The sequence below is a fragment of the Pan paniscus genome, chromosome 7, assembly GCF_029289425.2.
Source record: "Pan paniscus chromosome 7, NHGRI_mPanPan1-v2.0_pri, whole genome shotgun sequence".
In the NCBI taxonomy this organism is placed as follows: domain Eukaryota; kingdom Metazoa; phylum Chordata; class Mammalia; order Primates; family Hominidae; genus Pan; species Pan paniscus.
This window is the reverse complement of record NC_073256.2, coordinates 112278378-112296485: the sequence shown is the minus strand read 5'-3', so window position 1 is coordinate 112296485 and position 18108 is coordinate 112278378. Positions and strand designations below refer to the sequence as shown.

Below are 18108 nucleotides of genomic sequence, written 5' to 3'. Positions count from 1 at the left end.
AGCAGCCTTATGAGAGAACCGAAGCCAGAGGCACCCAACTAAGCCCTGCCCAGTTTCCTGACTCACAGAAACTGTAAAATAATAAATACTTGCTGTTTTAAGCCTCTGAGTTTCAGGATAGTGCAACAGATGACTAAAGGATCTCTGTCATTATCTCTGGCACCTAGAAAAAAACCTGGCACACAGTAGGTACTCAGAAATATTTTGGAATGAATAAATGAATTTCAGGACTTTTTCTAGGAAGATGGTCAGTCTTGCTGTGGATGATGTGTGCAAATGTGAGTCCTGGAACTGCTTCAGCCACTCCATGGCCATTTGTGAGGTCAGCCTGAATGCAAGGCCAACACAGAGGGGCATATCCAAGAAAACAGTGAAGTTGCAAAGCCAGAGCCCCAACAAACACATCTGCCCTACCTGTAAATTGTTTTGGCTACTTTATCAAAGTTTAAGCTAGTTTGGTCTCAGCTTTCAAGAACTTGTAACTAAAAGCATCCTAATGATTACACTTTTCATGGCATCATTCCCTTTTTCTCTCTCTCCGCATGTTCCTTTTTTTCTTTCTTCAGCCTACCCCCTTATGGTAGAGATTACAATGGTCTATCCAGTTTCCATTCCTTTCATTCCTTACCAAGGGAACCTGATTTAGTTGGTGCAGTGAGGGGCCTAGCTAAGAACTGCATTTCCAGCCTCCCTTGAAAATAGTTCTAAGTTTTGGCCAATGTAAGCAGAAGTTATGTAGTGAGTCTCCTGGAAAGACTTCCTTAAAAGCAGCCCCACTTGGCTGGCAGACACCTTTTTCCTTTGGCCTCTTCCGCTTTCCCGCTGCCTGAAATAGGATGATGGGACCTAAAATGACCATTTTGTGAAACTAAAGCAAATTTGAGGATAGGCCACACACACTAAGTATGGTGGAAGAAAAAGAGAGCCTGAGTGTCTAATGAAGCCAAGAGTCTAACCCTGAAAGCCTCACTGCTAAACTCTGTGATGAGAAGAAACCAATCCTAATCTTATTCATTGCCTTTGTGTTATTTATTTATTTATTTAGAGACAAGGTCTCACTCTGTCACCCAGGCTGGAGTGCAGTGGCGCAGTCACAGCTCACTGTAGCCTCAAACTTCCGGGCTCAAGCAATTCTCCCACCTCAGCCTCCCAAGTAGCTGGAACCACAGGCGCGTGCTACCACACCTGGCTAATTTTTTGACTTTGTGTAGAGATGAAGTTTCACCATGTAGCTCAGGCTGGTCTTGAACTCTTGAGCTCAAGTGATCCTCCTGCCTCAGCCTCCCAAAGTGCTGGGGTTACAGGCACAAGCCATCATGCCTGGCCGTCCTTCCTGTTACATGTATAATAGTTTAACATCAACCTGACTGATATAAGCCTTACATGTGAAGTCCCCAGGGTCCGTCCCTGTCTTCTCTTTCCCCCGCATGCTCTCCCCAGGTGATCTCATCTGCTTCTGTAATTTAAGAATGATCTCCTTTATAAGGACTTCCAAACCGATGCCTGTACCTCATGAGTATCTCCCAAGCTCCAGACTCAGAGTCTTGAGTGACTCCTATATGTCCCAAACTAGATGACACTTAGAAGCATACTAGGGAGCAAAGCATGGGTTACAGATTATGGAGCCAGCTGGCTATAGTTTCCGATCCTGACTCACTTTCTGAGTAACCATGGGTGAGCAAACATTATTTCTCAGCCTTTGTTTTCTTATCTCTGAAATGACCATAAAAATATTACTTCATAGGGTTTTTATGACAAAAATATCTCTAAAACAGTGCTGGCATATAACCAGTGCTAAATACATTGAGTTCTCTCCTACCCCATCACCTGTCCCCATCCCTGTCCATATTCCCAGTCTTCTGACTTCTCACCTTCAGGTAAATGACTTTACGAACTACCTAGTCTTCCACGCTAGACATCTTGGAATCTTCTTCAACTTCTGTCATTTGCCATCATTCCGTCATGGCCAATTGACTAAATTCTGTTGAGTTTTTATCCCAGAACCGTGACCTCACTTTCCTACTTCCATTGCAACTCCTGGCTTAAACTCTTATTAGCCCTTGTCTGGCTTATTCCTATGGCCAACCACAGCCTCTTCACAACTTAATCTCCCACCCTTCTACCAAGGTTGTTTCCTTAAACATAAAAACAGGATCATGTCTCAGCATAGCTTACTGACCTTTCCTGACTTGTGTGGCCTTCCGAATAAAATCCAAATTCCAGAAGCAGTCATCCAAGGCTGTCCATCAAGGCCCTGACACCCTCCACCCTGTCCCAGCCTCTTCTTCCTCATTCCCTGGGGACTCACCATTCTCCAGACAGATCAGGCCCTTTCCTGACTGTCTTTGCACCTGTTGGAATGTGTGTATACTGCCCCTGGTCCTTTAATTATATCATCACCTTCGATATGTATATGGCCCAGTAATTGTTTCAAAGTTTAATTTGTTTTTCTCCCTGCAGTTCCGCTTTTTCCTGTCCCCATTCTAAAAGGATCTGTTCTCAGCCTCAGGGCCAACTGGGCAGGATGACCACAGAGTTGACTGCAGACTCTTCCCTTTCCTGGCTCACATTTCCCAAGCCCTAAGCTCACTGAGGTGAACAGAGCTTAAGGTGAGGGTCTCTGATGGAAACAGTGCTAGAGGGAGGGATTTCCCTCATACCAAGAAGAGATGCTGGACCTGAGAAGAGGAAAGAGACATCTCTGGCGCCCATCAGTGGCAGGGATCTATACCATGCTTTCTGGATGTATCAGGCACTGGGTGGAAATTCCCATGGTCCATCAGGGAGATGGAGTGTGATATAGTTTGGATATTTGTCCCCTCCAAATCTCATGTTAAAATGTGACCCCCACCAATGTTGGAAGTGGGGCTTAGTGGGAGATATTTGGTCACAGGGACAGATGATTCATGAATGGCTCAGTGCCATCCCCTTGGTGATGAGTGAGTTCTCATTCTATTAGTGCACATGAAATTTGGTTGTTTAAAGGAAGCTGGCACCTCCTTCTCGCTCTCTTGCTCCCTCTCTTGCCATGTAACATGCCTGTTCTCCCTTTGCCTTCTGCCATGAGCAAAAGCATCCTGAGCCCCCACCAGAAGCAGATGTTGGTGCCGTGCTTCTTATACAGCCGGCAGAACTGCGAGCCATATAAACCTCTTTTATTTATAAATTACCCAGTCTCGGGTATTCCTCCTTTTTTTTTTTTTTTTGAGACAGGGTCTCTCTCTGTTGCCCAGGCTGGAGTGCAGTGGAATCATCATAGCTCACAGCAGCCTCAACCTCTTGGTCTCAAAATATCCTCCTGCCTCAACCTCCCAAGTAGCTGGGACTACAGGCATGTGCCATCATGCCCAGCTAATTTTTAAATTTTTTTGTAGAGATGGGGTCTCCCTATGCTGCCCAGGTCGGTCTCAAACTCCTAGGCTCAAGGGGTCCTCCCACCTCAGCCTCCCAAAGTGCTGCGATTACAGGCATGAGCCACTGTGCCCTGCCCAGGTATTTCTTCATAGCAATTTAAAAAGACTAATACAGGGTCCTACCGCCAGGGTTCCTATGTCACAGAAACAGCAGCATCAGGGACTGAAGGGCCCTTCAGGCTAACTAAGGCCACAGAATTTTAGCACAGCCTTGGGTGCAGGGGGAATCCCCAGGAAGGACTAAGATGACTTTCCCACAGCCCTAACAGGATGAGGGCTGAATGTGAAAATGAAGTTGAATGATAAGATAATGAAATGGGGTATTTATTGACCTGCTGAGCTTGTGCACTGAGCTTCTTAACTGCTTGAGAAGCAGGCCTCCACCTGTCTTCCCCAGCTACTGCCCTGTTCTCCCTAAATGCCCTCTGCTCTCTGGCTCTTGCCTTTCAGCCCCAGATGTCTGGCTCCCTAGACCTGCTGTCATGGGTATTTGCCAACCTTCACAATTTCCCACCTGGTTCTTTGGACTTTTGAGTTTCCTGAAGTTGGCTCTGCAGGCAGCTTGGGTTTTGGAATCCTCTATTACCTAGTTAGATGTCTGGCTACGGCCCTTGTTCCAACCCGTCTCCAGCTGAGCCAGCCTCTGGCCCTCAAGGGTAGAAGAAAGAAGGGACTCAAGCACAGGAAGCTTTTTTCTCTTTGCTTCCTGACATAACTGTATTCGTCCTTCAAGTCCTTTTTCATATGTTATCTCCTGGGATCATTCCCTGACCTCCTTAGGTAGGGTTCCTTTTCTGGGTTTCCATAGCATTTTGTTTATACATCTGTCCCCTCACAGTGCATTCTTTATATGTTTATATGGTGGTCTTTCCACCCTGACTATGAGCACCTTGGGGGCAGGACCCCTGCTTCATTCACTTAGCACAATGTCAGCTACAGAGTAAGCCTCAAAAATGCTTATTAAATGCCATTATTCATGCAGTCTCCACACTGCCATGTACTCTTCTTTTTCTAGCCTTCTTTTTCTCAGTATCAATAAGACATGCCCTTGGCTGCAGGTAATAGAGAGCCTGACTGCAGTGATTTAATAGTTAGTGATTTTTTTTTCTCACACGAAAAGGAGTTTGGGCCAGGTGTGGTGGCTCACGCCTGTCTGTAATCCCAGCACTTTGGGAGGCCGAGGCAGGTGGATCAGTTGAGGTCAGGAGTTCCAGACCAGCCTGGCCAACTTGGTGAAACCCCGTCTCTACTAAAAATACAAAAATTAGATGGGCGTGATGGCGGGTGCCTGTAATCCCAGCTACTCAGGAGGCTGAGGCAGGAGAATCACTTGAACCCAGGAAGCGAAGGTTGCAGTGAGCTGAGATCATGTCACTGCATTCCAGCCTGGGCAACACAGCAAGACTCCATCTCCAAACAAAAAAAAAAAAGAAAAAAAGGAGTTTGGAGGCCAGGTGCAGTGGCTAATGCCATAAAAGCAATTTGGGAGGCCAAGGTGGGAGGATCACTTGAGTCCAGGAGTTGGAGGCTGCAGTGAGCTATGGTCGCACCACTGTACTCAAGCCTGGGAAACAGAGTGAGACATTGTCTCAAAAAAAAAACAGAAGTCTGGGCTAGGTGTGGTGGCTCATGCCTGTAATCCCAGCACTTTGGGAGGTCAAGGCAGCTGAATTACTTGAGGCCAGGAGTTTGAGACTAGCCTGGCCAACATGGCAAAACCCCATGTCTACTAAAAATACAAAAGTTAGTCAGGCATGGTGGCACATGCCTGTAATCCTAGCTACTTGGGAGGCTGAGGCACGAGAATTGCTTGAATCCAGAAGGCAGAGGTTACAGTGAGCCAAGATCTTGCCACTGCATTCCAGCCTTGGCTATAGAGCAAGACTCTGTCTCAAAAAATAAAAAGCAGTCTGGAGGTAAGAAACCTAGGACCGTCAGAGACCCAGCCTCCTCCTGTCTTTCTATCCTGTCCATTTTAATGTGCGGAACATAAGGTGGCTGCTGTGCCTCTGAGCATCGTGTACCTGTTCTGGGCAGGAAGAAGTAGAAAGGGTGAAGAGCCAACTCTGTCCCTTTTCATCAGGAAAGCACAGTTGTCCTAGAAGACTTCGGCTGACATCTCATTGGCCGGAACTATGTCACATGGCCACCCCTAGCTAGAAGGGAAGCTAAGAAGGGGAAGGCAAAGGACAAAGTGGAGAAGTGTGGGTGTGAATGAGAAAATTCTTGGGCCTCACTCCAGACCTACTGAATCAGAAATGCTGGAGACGGGCCCTGGCAATCTGTGATACAATAAGCCCTCCAGGGGATTTTGATGCAGCTGACACTGGAGAATCACAGCAAAATATGAAGGCCAGTATTATGGTAGGAAAAAATCCTGGACTAGAATTCAAATCAATTTCTTGGTACAAGTTTTGTTATGGCTAGCCAAGAGACCTTAGTTTTCTGTCTATAAAATGGCAGTAATAATGGTTGCTCTAGGCTGGGTACAGTGGCTCATGCCTGTAATATCAGCACTTTGGGAGGCTGAGGCGGGTGGATCACGAGGTCAGAAGTTGGAGACCAGCCTGGCCAATATGGTGAAACCCCGTCTCTACTAAAAACTACAAAAAAATTAGCCAGGTGTAGTGGTACGCGCCTGTAGTCCTAGCTACCTGGGAGGCTGAGGCAGGAAAATCGCTGGAGCCCGGGAGGCGGAGGTTGCAGTGAGCTGAGATGGTGGCACTGCACTCCAGCCTGGGCGACAGAGCGAGACTCCGTCTCAAAAGAAAAAAAAACAACAATAATGGTTGCTCTGACTTCATTCTCTGAATTGTTGTGAGGACCAATTTAAACAATGCAGATGAAAACATGTTGAAACTGTAAGTCATTAGACAACTGTACTGATTTAAAATGGTAAAAGTTCTTATTGAATGAATGAAAGGTTGGATGGTACTAAGGAAGGAGGAGAAGTTTTGTATGAGGTAGGCCTGGAGTTCAAGGACAAAAATGAAATGTGAGAGAGTGTAGTGGTGAATTTTACGTGTCAGTGGAGAACACTGATGAATAAGAGAAAAAATTTTCTAATTGGGACCGAGTGGTTTATTTTGCTTCTCTGTATTGTTGGTCAAAATTCCAAAAGAATGATAGTCTCTTGACACTGTTTCTGTGTTCAGAGATTATTGCATATAATTAATAAAAGGTGAAAAATGTCTATGTGCTGGCCTTTTAGAGTTTGGTCTCTCACAAGATGTTTTCTTGGGTAATAATTATAGAGCAATCTTGCAATAGCCTTGTCACAGTTTATGTAGCTGATGTGTTGGGCAGAGTGCAAATGCCTGGGAAAAGCAAAGCTACCCGTAAAAGGTATGAAGGGTTTGTTCGAAAAGTTACAACAGTCAGGGACAAAAATAGAAATTGAAACCACAGACGTTCAGAATACACTGTTATCAAAAACAAATGTTTGCAGCAGCTCCAGTGGTTGCTGCTACAGGTGGTTTCCATGAGAGGAAAGAGGACATAAACATACATGGTCTCAAAACAAACACTTTGGAGGATACTGAAATGGAGCATTTAGCAGAAAGGTTGGTAAGAAGATGTGAAACAAATGAAAGGGATTTAGCGTTCTGCCATTTGGAATAAAATTACTGAGATGTCATTGTCTGTGCACCAAGCAAGGCGTCCATCCTTTATTGTATTAAAACTGCTCACTCGATTCCTTGTTCATTAGTTCCACAACAGCCACCCATATAACAGACATGGAGCAGTTTCCACCGGATGAACTTAGACAAGTCATCAGCTGCTAACGAGGCACCAGGGAAGTCCCAGTCATATCTACATTTGCCTTCAGATAACCTTTACGGGTTTGGAAATTGCCATGATGAAAATAGCAGAGTCGTACTGAGGTTGGGAGTTTGACCTGTCTATTCAGGTGAAAACCACAATGTCAAGAAGGAAATGTTGGCAGCTGTGTGAAAGCACCAAAAACCAATGAGTTGCGCGTCTTCAATGGATGAAGTATACAGTATGTCAATTTTATCTCTATAAAGCTGCTACCAAAAAAAAGAAGGAAGTGTTTTTAAGGCAAAGATCTGGTGACACAGAGGCTATGCAGTAGCTAAGAGACTTTGTTTGTATATGTCTTGGTTAAGTTTGTCTGCACAAAATGTGAAGCCAAGGTTTACTCATTGATCGATCTGTTTAACATCTGGACTCGGACATGCAAGTGCTGTGATAAGAGAGTTTGTAGAAGTAAAATCACAAAACCACATGATCCTTGGTGCTGGGGACAGAGAATATAATCTGCACATGAAAAGCTGATGAAATGTAAACATCCGAAACTGGGGGGGACCCAAAGCCAAGGTCAGTTCATACAAATAGGCCAGGCCAGGCATGGTGGCTCATGCCTATAATCCCAGCACTTTGGGAGGGCAAGGCGAGAGGATCACTTGAGCCCAGGAATTAGAGACCAGCCTGAGCAACATAGTGGGATCTCATCCCTACAAAAAGTAAAAAAAATAAAAATAACAGCCTGGCATGGTGGTATGCACCTGTAGTCCCAACTACTCAGGAGGCTGAGGTGGGAGGATCACTTGAGCCCAGGAGGTAGAGGCTGCAGTGAGCCATGAATGTGCCACTGCACTCCAGCCTAGGAAACAAAGCAAGACTCTGTCTCTAAAAAAAAAAAACAAAAAAACCAAAAAGCAACAACAAAAAAATTGGCCAATGCTAAGTCAGGGATTCAAAATATTCAACCACCTTTGGAACTGGACTTTCTGAGGGTGTTTTAGTTGTCAGTTAGGCAAATGGAGTCTTATCTGTTTGTCCTCTTCCCCTTCCAAGAACCCATTGACCTCCTTCCTCCTCTTCAAGCCTTGAGTACCTAGTATGTAGGTAGCCAGGACAGCTGTAATTTGATATATGAATGTGTTTCCTCCTTTACATCCTGGGAGATTGTTATGGTTACTGCTGCTCTCAAAGACAGGAATTGAAATGCAGCTTGGTTGGACTGGAGAGTCTCAGAGTGAGGATTCCTGAGGTCAAGTGCCAGCCCCATCACTCACAGGTTATGTGACCTGAGTAAGTCATTGGATACTTCTTGATCCCATCCCTTCTCAGGTACTCAGGCTTTGCTACCGCAATCACCCCCTCTCTCCCGCAGCCAGTTTCAGCTTCTCTGCCATATCATTCTTACCAGCAATACCAGTAGTTGTAATTCCTCCCATAGTAAAAGCCCAAAGTAAAGACAAAACCTCCCTGTCTTCCCATTCACATCTAGTTCCACTTTGATCCTCTGCTTTCCTTTACAACAAAATTTCCAAGAAAATAATTGCTTAGTGTTATGGGCTGAATTGTGTGCCTCGCAAATTCATATGTTGAAGCCCTAATCCCTAGCACTTCAGAATGTGACTATACATGACTGGGCGCAGTGGCTCACGCCTGTAATCCCAGTACTTCGGGAGGCTGAGGCTGTCAGATCACCTGAGGTCAGGAGTTTGAGGCCAGCCTGGTCAATATGGTAAAACCCTGTCTCTACATGGTGGCATGTGCCTGTAATCCCAGGTACTCAGGAGACTGAGGCAGGAGAATTGCTTGAACCCAGGAGGCGGAGGGTGCAGTGAGCTGAGATCATGCCACTGCACTCTAGCCTGAGCGACAGAGCAAGACTCCATCTCAAAAAAAAAAAAAAAGAATGTGACTATGTGTGGAGATAGGGCTTTGAGACAGGTGATCAACAGGTCATTAGGGTGGCCCCTAATCCCGTATGACTAGTGTCCTTACGAGAAGAGGAGATTAGGATGCAGACAAACACAGGCAGAGCATGTGGGCACACAGGGAGAAGACAGCCATCCACAAGCCAAGGAGAGAGGCCTCAGCAGAAACCAGCCCTGACAACACATTGATTTTGGATTTCCAGCCTCCAGAACTATCAAGAAAATACCTTTCTGTTCTGTAAGATGCCCAATCTGCAGTTCTTAGTTATGGCAGCTCCAGAAGTGAATACATTTAGACCTTCTATGTCTGCTTCCTCACCTCCAGTCTCTCTTTCTTGTGATTTTCCTCCTTCTTTTTAACCTACTCCAGTCAGGACTCCATGGCCACCAACCACTCCTCACGAACTGCCTGTGCCGAAGTCACCACTGACCACCATCTGTTGTGCTGGATTCCTGCTGACTCCAGCAGGGCTGGCACCATGTCAGAGAGGCCGAAGAAGAGACCTGGAGACAACAAACGAGACATAGGGTTTGTTGGATGGATTAACAAACAGGGATGGTCCAATGGCGGTGAGCTGGACAGGAGCACCACCACCATTTGTAAAAAGCATGCAGTTTGTATGGCATTTTCACTTAGCAACCTCCACCTAGCAGCAACCTTCATTTAACCCCAAACAAAGAGCCTCTTTCCCCTGTACAACCCTCATTCCAAGAGGTGGCCCGGGGGTTCAGATGTCCTTCATGAATAATGAGTGAATTTCTGGGTTGGCCACTTCCACATTCCTCAGCTCGTAACTCCAAACACACATCTTCTTAGACTACAAGGTCATTCTCAGGGTATGTGTAAGTGAAGTTATTGCTATCAATACATCTGCTGTAGACCATCTTGCTGGATCTAGAAGCCACCTCGCTGTTCTCATTGTATCTGGCTTCTCTGCAGGTGGTCACACTTTCCTTCCAAAGACAGTTTCAGTACTTGGATCAGGCTACCACGCTGTCTTATTTTTCAGTCACCCCATTGGCTGTCCCTTCTCACTCTTCTTGGCTGGATATCCCTTATCTTCTTTCTTCTAAATGTCAGAGCCCTGGGCCCAGCTTTCAGCCCTTTCCTCTGTCCATAATCTCTCCCTAGCTCCTTGATCCAGTCCTATGGCTATAAATATTAAAGCTGATAAGTTGCACATTTACATCACCACTCCCACCTCCTCTTTGAGCTCCAGACCCAAATATTCAATTGCCCTGGAACTTCCACCTGGATAGAAAAAACATTTCAAGCTCAGTGTGTCTCCCTCATCCTTTCTTTGTTTCTCCCCATTTTTTATTTTTTGAGATGGAATCTCACATTGTCGTCCAGACTGGAGTGTAGTGGCATGATCTTAGCTCACTGCAACCCCCGCCTCCCAGGTTCAAGTGATTCTCCTGCCTCAGCCTCCCGTGCAGCTGGGATTACAGGTTCATGCCACCCTGCCCGGGTAATTTTTGTATTTTTCAGTAGAGATGGGGTTTCACCACATTGGCCAGGCTGGTCTCGAACTCCTGACCTCAAGTGATCCGCCCACCTCAGCCTAACAAAGTGCTGTGATTACAGGCATGAGCCACTGCGCCTGGCCCCCATTCCCTTTAATAGTATCATTATTCACAGTGGGAGATCAGAGCCCCAAGCACCATCCTTGATTCTCTTTCACATTTCACATCAGTCCACTAAGCAGCCTTATTGTCTCTACCTTCAAAATAAATCTTCATCTCATTCATTTACCTCCCCCTCCACTGCTGCCATCCTGGTCCTAACCCCACCCTCCATCCTCTGAATCACTGCATCTTATTTCCTTGCCTTCCATCTACCCACTATGAGTGTTTCCTACACAGTAGCCAGGGGGATTCTTTTGAAATTATTGAATCCTTTCATTTCCCATCACATTTTGAATGAAATCTAGACTTTTCATTCTGGTTTGCATGTTCCCTCCTGACCCAGACCCTGCCCACCTCTCTGATCTGGTCTCCTTCTCCAGTCTCTTTCCCTCACTGCACTCTGGCCACACTGCTGGTCCTCTAAGCACCCCTGTGGCATGGTGGGGCCTTCACACTCACTGTTCCTTCTGCTACTAGTCACTGATTAGAGCTTCACAGAGCTTGCTTGCCCCTTTCATCATGCAGGGCTTGGCTCAGAACTCACCTTCTGGAGAGGCCTTCCTTGACCCCCCAGCTTATATAGCACTTGCCCAAACGCTAGAAAACCCAGCACACTCAGGTTACTCTTATGACCTTTTAATAAGCTCTTACTATAGTGCCAAGCATTGTATTAAATGCTTACATGCATTATCTCATTAACCTCGGAACCACTGAAGGAGGCATTCTAATCATCCCCATTTTATGCAACAGGAAATGGAGGCTAAGAGAGGTCAAGCCTAAAGTCATTCAGCTTGCACTAAGGTCTGATTCTAGAATTAGGGCTCTTAACCATTAGATTCAGCTGATTCAGCTGCTTCTCACTTTAAATTCTGTTCTGAGTTATGGATTATATGGCTTCCAGGAGTTTAATTTACAGGACTGATTGGTTTCTATTGCACTTGTGTTTGAGCAGGTAAAGTAACTCAGGTGTATCAGTGTGTGCTAGGGAGGGACTTCTTTTCCAAACTATGGTTTTAAACATTCACATAATACAAAATGCAGGTTAGGTAGGCACAAATTCAAGCATAGGTCAAGACCACCTCTGTGGTTTCTACTTATAGACTTATTAAAGAAGATGAAGATATTTTGCTGTTGATTTTATGGTTTGAGGGGGCTCAAGTTCTCAGAAGTTATTAAAGCTTTTAAGCATTTTTCCTTTTATTTTCTTTTAAAATCCTATTTCCTTTTAATCTATTTGGGGTTCAAAAGAGGGAAATAGATAAATAAATAACATCCTATTTCCACATGGTGATTAGAGACAAAATACTTCAAATGAGAAGCACTAGTTTGAACGTGTTCCCCAAAGTTCATGTGTTAAAAACTAAATCCCCAATGCAACAGTGTTGACAGGTGGACCTTTAAGAGGTGATTAGGTCATGAGGGCTCTGCCTCATAAATGGATTAATGCTGTTATCCCAGGAGTGGGTTAGTTATCACAGGAGTGGATGCCTGATAAAAAGGATGAGTTTGACCCCCTTCCTCTCATGTGTGTGCACGTTTTCTTGCCTTTCTGTGGGTCTGTCGACCTTGGATTTGGCAGACTCCACAACTGTAAGAAATAAATCTCTGTTCTTTATGAGTTACCCATTCTCAGGTATTCTGTTATAGCAACACAAAATGAACTAGGACAAGAAGGGTCTATGTGCTGGTAAGAACACACACTTACCAAAGACCTACGTGTGCCAGGCACCTTTCTGCCTTTATTGTCTCTCCGAGCTGGTATTATTGTCCCTCTTTTACAGGTGAGGAAACTGAGGCACTTAGAAGATAAGCAACTGTCCCCATTCCAGAGCAGGAACTCCATAATTATCTGTTCTTTCCTTCCTTACCAGACAGCACAGAGTGTATTTATCTCCAGCATGCAACAGAATTGATTACCTGAGGCCCATTCTGTGAGACCTGTTCTCAGGGCTCTACAATTTAGTTCCAGGTTATAATAATAAACACAAAAAGTGACTTCTCAGAGATCTGTGGGCCTTTCTGGAAGTGTTGGAAAAACCAAAAAGACAGCAAAGGAATTCAAAATTCTACGGCTCTTCAGCTTGTAAACCTATGGGTCTGGTCAGGTCACCATCAGATACCAGATCATGCCAAATCCTCAGTTACACTGTGTAGCCTGAGAACAGCACTGCTCTTAAGCACAGCAAGGACTCTTCTACCTCAGGCCTTTGCACTTGCTCTTCCTGCTCCTGGACCACTCTTCTATGCCCTTTGGTTCTCAATGCTCAAATGCCACCTCCTCAGAGAGGCCCTCCTGACCACACTACCTCCCCACCAACTTCTCTCTAACCCTTTACCCAGCTTATCTTTCTTCACAGCACCCACTAAATTATATATTTACTTGTTTATTGTATCTCCTCTACTAGATGGAAGGTTCTTGAGGGCCAAGACTTTTCTGTTTTGTTCACTGCTGTATCCCTGGTGCCTGGCATAGAGTAAGTGCTCATTAAATAACTGTTGAATAGGTCAGGTGTGGTGGTTCATGCCTGTAATCCCAGCACTTTGGGAGGCTGAGGCGGGCGGATCATGAGGTCAAGAGATCAAGACTATCCTGGCCAACATGGTGAAACCCTGTCTCTACTAAAAACACCAAAATTAGCTGGGCGTGGTGGCACACGCCTGTAGTCCCAGCTACTTGGGAGGCTGAGGCAGGAGAATCTCTTGAACCCAGGGGGCGGAGGTTGTAGTGAGTGGAGATCACGCCACTGCACTCCAGCCTGGCGACGAAGCGAGACTCCATCTCAAACAAAAAACAAAAAAACAAACTCATCTTGCAAAATGTAATGGATATTTAAGAGAAATAAATGCCTACTCCTATCAAAGAGGAATAAAGCAGGAAAAGAGGCCCCGAAAGGATACTATAGAAATAAAAAACCTTGCCTTGGATGATCAAAACATTTAGGCCTGGCTTTGCCAAAGCCATGAGAAACGTGGACATTTAAAAGCATAAATTCATCTTGCAAAATGAAATGGATATTTAAGGTAGTTCATTCATGCAAAAAGAAAAAAAAAGAATCCAATAAACGAGTTTTCCTTAAATAGGTAGATTACTTAGGCAGTGTGTGGCTTATGTAAGTAGTAACCATATCATCTGCATCCTTTTGAGAAGAGCAGAAAGGCACTTCACTCACGCTGTCACCCTAACAAAGCAATTCATGGTTACAGACCCACCTCAGGTTGCCTCTGGCATATGCGGACTGTTGGGCAGTGCCCAGAAGTAGCAGTGTGAGTGAAGAAGTCGCTTTGGCAGCGGGAGTTACAAAAGCCCTTTGCTCACACACTTCAACTAATCTCTGACAACCGCCCCAAGAACGAGTCACATCTGCCCCACACAGTGCGCCTCTTCAAGCTTCATGGCTCCTTGGAGCTAGGGTGGTATATGAAGGGCCATTCTGTATCATGTCTCTAGACCATATCCAGTAAGGGATGACCTTGCTTTCTGCTCAAAGGTTTGTTGTTGTTGTTGTTGTTGTTTTTGAGATGGAGTTTCCGTCTTGTTGCCCAGGCTGGAGTGCAATGGTGCGATCTCGGCTCATGCAACTTCCGCCTCCCCGGTTCAAGCGATTCTCCTGCCTCAGCTTCCCGAGTAGCTGGGATTACAGGAATGCACCACCATGACCAGCTAATTTTGTATTTTTAGTAGAGATGGCGTTTCTCCATGTTGGTCAGGCTGGTCTTGAACTCCCGACCTCAGGTGATCCACCTGCCTCGGCCTCCCAAAGTGCTGGGATTACAGGCGTAAGCCACCGTGCCCAGCCTCTGCTCTAAGTTTTAATATAAATAATTGGGTTACCTGTACATTCAGCCAGAAACTAAGAAGCCTTGAAAGGACTTTCCAGAAACTAGAGAAAATACTCTAGGCCTGAGGCGATCATTAGTTACAATCCAGCGCAGGCTATCCCACCTCTTGGGGACTCCGCCCTAGCACTGGTTACTGAATGAAGGGGGCCCGCCTCCTTTTTCCTTTCTGGTGCCTCAGCCAGCAAACAGACCCTTTTTATTTTAAGGATTTTATTTCTAATCACCACGTGGAAATAGGGTTAAACAAACAGACAAACATACAAAAGTCACAAAGGTTGCAGGGTCTTGAAAAGCTATTACACTTATGGCCCTGGAATAATTCTTGACTCCTTTCTGAGATGGTAACTGGCAGCCCAGTTAAACGCCTGTTTTCTGTTTTTATTTCAGAAAGCAGAAATCACAGAATCTCTTGCTTCTTTGTTCCAGGCTTTCTGGAGACCCAGACAGACCCTTTCTTCCCTTAAGACAATAGATGTCACTGGAATGCTAAGTGATTGTTTATCTAAAATGCAATTTTAAAAAATTCTTGTCTTTCCCAGACACTTGGCAACATGCTGTGTCCATGGTAGAAGCCCAGCAGATCCTAACTGTTGATGGGTAGATAGAAAACGACCTAAGTGGACTTCACTTTGCCATTCTCCTCAGTACAGACCGAACAACTTGTTGCTTTGTGTTCTGAGGCTGCCCCAAGTAGCCATCCTATGGGTTGGTAGGAAACAATATTCTTTAGCAGCCTCGATGCAACTGGCAGGGTTATGGCCACAGCCTGCTTTCATAAGCAGGAGGCAGAGGCATTAGTTGCATTGTATCTGTTTGTTGGTGTGAATGTGGTCCTGCACTGTGAGTCTTCCAAACAAAACTTGAGGTTGAATCCCTTTTGTTAGGGTAGATAAGGGAGCGTATTGAGCTCCACGGAAAACAGACAGGAGGACTCTGACAGATGGGGAAAGGGTCACCCCCACAGCAGGGGGTCAGCCTGGAAGTGGGTACTATAGCAACACGCTAAGAATTATTCTGTGAATTAAAGGATGGTTGGATTCACTGGATCTGCCCAGGCAGGGAACCTGGCTGGGTCTTTGTCAGTGAACAGATGAAAAGCTTGCTTGCATTTGTGTAATTTGACAGTTTGGTTGTGTTCAGACAGCTCTATGCTACGGAGATGACATTACTCCTGAGTTTCACTGCATGCATTTATGTAAACCAGTGGCATACCAGGAAGGGAGGCAGTGGGAGTGATCCACCCCAGGTACAGGCAGTACACAGTAAATTTGTGTGTCTGCAAAGAATTTTAAAATAAAATTGACTAAAAGTCAGTTTGCTTTTTATTATTATGCTCCAACAGTTCCAAACAATGTCGTGGTAAAGTACTCCTCCCTCCTAGGGACAGACTTCACCTATGCTGCCCTGAGGCACTCCCTCCTTGGTGCACCACTGGGAATAAACAAGCACCAGGTGGGAAGATTATAAATCAGCAAGAGAGTAAACAGAAAGCAAGTGACTCCTGAGATAAGATGTTTTCATCACAAACACTATTTGGTAGAGTTTAGAGTCACTGATCTATGATGGGCATTTCTGTTAGCTTTGTGTTTTGGTTATCGCTGCTTCAAAAACTACCCCAACATTTAGTGCCTTAAAACAATGATCATTTATTTGTTCACAATGCCGTCATTTTGGCAGTGCTCCGTGGGGATGGCTTATCTCTCCTCTGTTCAGTATGGTGTCTGCTGGAGCTGGAACTTCCTAAGGGCTTTCCCACTCATGTGTCTGGTAGCTCAGCTGGGATGAGCTGAAGAGCTAGAGCTGGCCAGGCATCTCTTTCTTTTCACATAGCCTCTCCCTGTGGCTAGCAGGGTGGTCTCTCCTCATGGGTGGCTGGCATTTTCCAGAGTACAAAGCAGAAGCTGTGGGGTTTGCTTAATGCTTTTGCTTAATGACGAGGCTTGGAAGTCCTAGAACATTCTTTCTGCCACATTCTATGGTCAGAGCAATCACAGGGTCAGCCCAGATTCAAAGGGAAGAAAAATACACCCACTTCATGATGGAGATACTGTTGTGGTCATCTTTGGAAAAATGATCTACTTCATATTGAATTTTTCTATCATAACAAGATGATGATTTCACATGTTGCTTTAACCATGATAAACCTTATCAAACTGGAAAAAGGTAGGCCTTTTTCTTTTTAAAAATTAGCCCCTTGTAATTGTCATCATACCTTGGTTCTGAATGTGGAGATGGCCCCTTCAATGGATTCCTAGGGAGAAACAAGAGATCATCGGGCTCCTACCATAGCATGTGGGAGAAAATATTAGAACAAGCCTGATTTGCAAAAACCTAGAATCCAAAGCATGTTCAAGTCTGTGAGACTATCTAGAACACAGTTTTAGCTCTTTCTCCCAAGATAAGGTCCAATGATCATCATATTTTGATCATTACTCCTTGGTGTCTGACAACTCCCTGCACTGCAATTTACATCCTTTAAAACCAGCATTGTTGGAAATGGACTGACTACATTGTGAGGGTCAGAATGTGAGTGTCTTTCAGATACTGTAATGTGTGATAGGCATCCCTCCAGGGTTGCTATACAGTTCACCCCAGGTCAAATAACTACATCCCAGTCCAAACAGTATCCACATGAGAGCTGATAGGCATCAACGTTACTCACCTGCCTTTGCCAGTTAATCCACCTATATGTGGGACAGAGCCTTGGTCTGGAAAACACTTTCAAGCCCACTGTCTCACTCTCTTGTCACTATAAATAACCTGGTGAGTTGGCAGTCCCGGCGTGAATGCCCACAATTTGCAGGTATGCAAACAGAACAGAGGGGCTAAGTTCCGTGGGTCACATGAGAGCTAGGCTGCAGCGCCTGGGGAGGCGGCCGTTCCCGCCCGGTGCGCTTGTTGTCCGCTGGAGCAGAGGCCCCCGAGCCTGCTGACCTCTCTGCCTTCAGGCCTGGTCTCGCAGTCCCTTGTGCCTCGCCTATAGGCAGGCGGAATCCAGAGCGTGCAGCAAGCCCGGCCGGCTCTCGGTGGCGGTTTCTACAGCAGGTGGGGCCTGGCTCCGTGATTGAGCGGCCTCTACCCCTCTATCTGGGGCCCAGCAGCGGCCCCCTCCCAGCACCCTGGCTACACGTCTAACCCTAGGCTGACCAGGTGGGGCTCTCGGAGGCGTTAGCCCCAGCCCTCCCAGGAGTCTTAATGTTCCTCTCACAGGAAAAAACGTTCTGCGCCCTTTGTGCCCCAAACCCTCGACCCTTCACTCGGCGAGAGGGGTCGCTGAGGGAGAGATCGATCCACCTCTGCCCTTCCCGTTGCCCGCCGGTTCTTCCTCGCCCGCCTCTTACGCACCCCGCTCCCGCCGGCTCCTGGAAAGCCGGCCCCGGCCCCAGCGCTTCACTCCCCGGCCTAGCCCCTCTCTCCCACCCTTCCGCTCGCCCAGGCCTTCACGCTCAGCTCCCGGTTTTTGTTGCCCGGGCTTGTTTCGGAGCTGAGCGCGCCGCCGGCCGGGCGCCAGGTCACGTGCGTTGGTGACAACC

General features: G+C 46.1%; 1 protein-coding gene across 6 annotated transcripts in view; it reads right to left on the bottom strand.

Moving 5' to 3' along the window:
- Positions 1-18108, bottom strand: part of NDUFAF6 (NADH:ubiquinone oxidoreductase complex assembly factor 6) — a 162344-nt gene that overhangs the window by 88784 nt on the left and 55452 nt on the right. For 2 of the 6 annotated variants that reach the window (XM_024929762.4, XM_024929769.4), the window contains exon 2: positions 9426-9610. The gene's annotated coding sequence lies outside the window, so the exon portion shown is untranslated. Of the gene's footprint in view, positions 1-9333; positions 9611-16787; positions 16827-17237; positions 18085-18108 lie in introns of those variants that run through there. The other 4 variants (XM_063606856.1, XM_055116753.2, XM_063606855.1 and 1 more) reach the window with 4 other exon arrangements.